General features: G+C 55.1%; 1 long non-coding RNA gene across 1 annotated transcript; it reads right to left on the minus strand.

Moving 5' to 3' along the window:
• Window positions 1-356: 356 nt before the first annotated feature.
• LOC142051362 (uncharacterized) lies at window positions 357-3,995 on the minus strand. The gene is made up of 3 exons (XR_012658445.1): window positions 2,770-3,995; window positions 1,488-1,646; window positions 357-886 (listed from the first exon to the last, which is right to left on the minus strand). It is a non-coding gene; the product is annotated as an uncharacterized LOC142051362 (long non-coding RNA).
• Between the last annotated feature and the right edge of the window lie 442 nt (window positions 3,996-4,437).

Genomic DNA, 4,437 nt, shown 5'->3' on the forward strand with positions numbered 1-4,437 from the left:
TGGGTTTGTTTCCCTGCCTTCTCGTAAGCTGTCGCGGAAACTTGCACGAGGAAAGCCTGTGCAAGCTGATGATGACAGCCACACACGGTTGAAGAGGGAGCAGATGGTGAGAGCAGAGGTACGCGCTCAGGCTGTGCGCTGGAAGCTAATGCTAATGCTGCAAAATAAAGAGTGGATTTTCTTTTTTGGGTTTAGGTGAGCGCTAAACATGACATGTGCGTATGCGCGTGTGTCTCTCGCAGGTTTTTGTCATACACCCCACCCTCCCACCCCAAAAAAACAACCCACACATGCCACGCGTTAAACAGTGGTTTTCCATTGTACTTAGACGTACTTACATAGGTGTGTTGGTTTGTTACTTTTTTTAATGCAGAAACAGCAATACGATAGATTTAATACAGCTAGCAGTTAGACGGGTGTAGCTTTAGAGCGTCGGCTGTTTACAAAGCAACTGCACACCTTCTTTAACTCACAGTTTAAACAAATGAACTTGCAGTGCATCACACGTGCTTTGTACAGTCACGTTCCACACGGCAGGTCAGATGCTTCACCCTGCCTTGTCCTTGTTCCCCCGACTCCGACGGGACCGCCGAGGCCATCCTGGGGACAGCGCCGCTTTCTAGCAGCTGGGTTGCTTGCCTGGACGCCCCACAGACAAACAATCATTTCCCCACTGAACCTCTTCTCAAATATTTTCCTACCCCTGCAGGCCCCACGTCCTTTGGTTCATATTTCCTTTTTTCCGGGCTTTATGCACAGGACCGATGATTTCCAGAAATAGAAACAGAGGCTGATTCAGTCCAGGCTAAACATTCTCTGACCTAAACCAAACTGCCTTCGAAGAGATAGCTGTACTGTGGGCACCACCTCGGGAACAGAAGTTGCCCTGTCATAAAAAAAAAAAAAAAAAAAAGAAGGAAAACAAGGCATTTCAGGCTGAGGAGGCTGAACGGTGTGCTGGGGGCGGTGGGGAGTTGGAAAGAAACAGTTCAGACGATCAGAGCGAGCTTAGCGTTGCAAAGCGTGCCATTATTTTTAATTTGGCAGTCAGAAGAAAATAGATTCCGACACTGATTTCCTGTGTGCTGCGGGAGTTCTCGCCTCAGCATTCCTGTGCACCATTTTACTTTTGTGTCCCGTCTGCTTTGCTTTTGCGCTGTAGCTCTCCGGTTCTAGCTACGCTTCCCACCACCCCCGTTACTCTTTGACAAGCCCAGCTCTCACTGTGCTTCCCTTCCCGTATGCGCGTGCAGGGAAAAGCCCGCGCGTCTGCCACTACAGGACACGCTCTGGGAGGCAGGAGAGATGACGACGCTCCCTGACAGAGGACACAGCTGAGGGGCGGTCCGCCGGGGCTGGGGAGATGGCAGCACCTTCCCTCAGCTGCCCCATCCGAGCACGGGTGCAGGTGAGCACTGAGGAGAGACAAGCAGGCAGGAGCCGCAGAGCGAGAGAGAAAATAAAATTCACGGGTGGGTGCTACTTACGTCTCATTTTTAGCGCAAGGGATGAATTCTCAGCACATTCTTGGAGCTGCCCCTTTGGGACTCATGGAGAAGAGGGAGGTTGGCCACGCGGTGCAGCCCAGCTCTGCTTCCCCTAAATGGTTTTACTGTTCAGGTGTTGCCCTAATCTGGCCGGTACCCCTGCAAAGAGTTTGGGATTTCTGCTGCCTCTCCGGGCCAGCCGCAGACCCTGACTTCATCGCAGCGAATGACCCTGCACTCCTCAGAGCGGTTGCCGAGTCACATCCCGCTGCCTTCCCTGCAGAACTGGAGACCCTTTTTCAGCCCTTGCCCCCTCTTCTCTCAGCTCGTTGCCCATCCCTTTTTCAGGGCCAGCACCGATCCCGCCTCCAGCTCGCCCTGTCTCCACCTGCGAGCGCCCAACAGGAGCTAAATGTCTCCTCAAGGACGCACGGAAGAGACGCGCAGGCAACCCAGCACAGACCCCCTGCAAACATCTTCTTTCCATTTTCTTTCCTCTCCTGACACGAAGAGATGACTTAGGAAAAGCGTACTGCTCGCATTTCACCTGCACTGCTTCTACTTTCACTTTCGCTCTCCTTGGCAGTAATTAATAGCGGTGGTTGGGGAGGGCTGGGGCATTCCCCCAAAGCGGCTGCAGTTACATCCGGGCGGTTGTGGCACTCCATTAGCTTTGTCATTTTAAATCTAAATCTTCTGGAATTGTTAGTTCTCGTCAGGAATCACCCGCACCTGCAAATTTTCTTAATGCCTACGCTTGAACCCAGCCACTGTTTAACAGCTCACCTTTATTTCTGTTCATTTAAGAATCTAAAGCTTCGTTTACTGCTTGGGTTGGAAGCAGGAGCTGTCGCTGCCTCTGAACTTTCTAACAGCCCTGTTACAATTTCAGTATTACCCACTCCCAATTTAGCTTTCCAGTTCAATTTTCATTGTAGATTCTAAAACTGTCCTTATTTTGTTTCTGATCAGGAGTCATTAATGCCTGCAGTTGATGTAATAACGGCTGTATTTAGATTGAGCTATTAATGACTCGCAACTCTATTTATGGCATAAAAAAGGACTGCCTTTATTTTTTTTTTAATTACAGATTAGGAATAATGACTGCCTGGTTTGCTCAGTAATAGGTGCGATTAAATTTAGTCACGACTCCTCCCTAAATAAAATGTATTTATTTGCACTCTAACAATTTAACCTTCCCTTTACTGGTCAGGGGCACCGACAAGTGCCCGTGCGTACCTCCGCTCCCCCTGCGCCGGCTCCCCAGGGAACAGCCTCTTACCCTGACCAGAGCCTGCAGCGGCCCGTTGTCGTCCCAGCTCCTTGCCCTCGAGAAAGCGGCCGCCTGAAGCGGCAGCAGATCCGCTGCTGCCCAAAGGGGACGGAAATGGCGCGGGGTAAATGATAATATGAAATGATAAATGAATGAAATGATCTCACAAGGGGGAAGAAAACCAGCAAAGCAAAAAACAAACCCCAAACAGAACACCATACCACTAAACCGTCTCACCGCCCCCTCAGCGCCCGAAACAACATCCCGGGAGAAAAAAAGCAAAGCAGGCCACAAGGGACCTTTCTAGTACAGATGCTGCCAAAGAGTGCCAAGCTCTGGAATCCTTACCTCAGGCAACGCCTCCGCTTCTCTAAACGCCAGAGCACGCCTGCCCGGGGGGGCTGAGACAGCCCCAAAGCTGCGACCGCCCGAGGGAACACGGGAGCACCGACGGCAGAGAAGCCCAGGGGCAGCAAGAGCTGCCCGAGCCCCGGCTGGGGCTCTTCGACCCCCGGGCCCCGCCCCCGCCCTTCCCACAGCGCCCCGCAAAAGGGGCGGGCCGAGCCCCCCCGAGGGAGGAAGGCTCGCAGGGTGGCAGCAGAGAGCAAAGTGCACCGCACAGCACCAAAGTGGGTGGGTGGGGCCAGGTGGGTCGGACATCAGACGGCCCGCCTGCCCATCGCCGGGGGCAGGGCCCGTTGCTAAGAGCGTGGCGAGGGGTATCAGGACCGCCCTCAACGGGCTATCGCAAGGGGTCAACACCTGTCGCTAGGGGCTGTGCCTACACGGTTCCGGCCCCCACGGTGACGTCACCACGTAGCGTGCGGGGGGTCACTAAGTGGCGTGGAGAAGTGAGCGCGGCAAAATGTCGCTACAGCCCGTGCACGGCTGCTGGCTGCAGTACCGCAGTTTGGTCGCACGGTGGCAGCAGAGAGCTAAAAGGTCGCCACTGCGCATGCGCGGCTGCCCACCTGCGGTACGAGGGTTTGGGCGCTCGGTGGAAGTAGGGGGCAGAAAATAAAGCGCCACCGCGCATACGGAACTGCCTGGCTGCAGTACCGGCATCTGCTTGCACGGTGGGAGCAGCGACCAGAGGAAAACTTCAGCCTGGGGAACGGGCAGCTTCCCGTCTGCAGTACCCGGTTTTGATCGACCGGTGACTGCCGCGATCGGGTAAGGGGCGGGTGGAAATCTCTACCAGGGTAGCGCAGCTCCCGCCTGCAGTCCCGGGGTTCGGTCGCTTGGTGGAAGCAGCGAGCAGAATACAAAGGGTGGCCACTGCGCATGCGCGGCTGCCCACCTGCAGTACCGCGGTCTGATCGCACGGTGGCAGCAGAGAGCAGAAAAGACGCCACTGCGCATGCGCGGCTGCCCACCTGCAGTACCGCGGTTTGGTCGCTCGGTGGCAGCAAGAGAGCAAAAAGGCCCACTGCGCATGCGCGGCTGCCCATCTGCAGTACCGCGGTCTGATCGCACGGTGGCACCAGAGAGCAGAAAGAGACGCCACTGCGCAAGCGCGCCTGTCCACCTGCAGTACTGCTGTTTGATCGCACGGTGGCAGCAGAGAGCAGAAAGAGACGCCACTGCGCATGCGCGCCTGTCCACCTGCAGTACTGCTGTTTGATCGCACGGTGGCAGCAGAGAGCATGAAGAGACGCCAGTGCGCATGCGCGGATA

Source organism: Phalacrocorax aristotelis, unplaced genomic scaffold (assembly GCF_949628215.1).
Source record: "Phalacrocorax aristotelis unplaced genomic scaffold, bGulAri2.1 scaffold_60, whole genome shotgun sequence".
Taxonomy (NCBI): domain Eukaryota; kingdom Metazoa; phylum Chordata; class Aves; order Suliformes; family Phalacrocoracidae; genus Phalacrocorax; species Phalacrocorax aristotelis.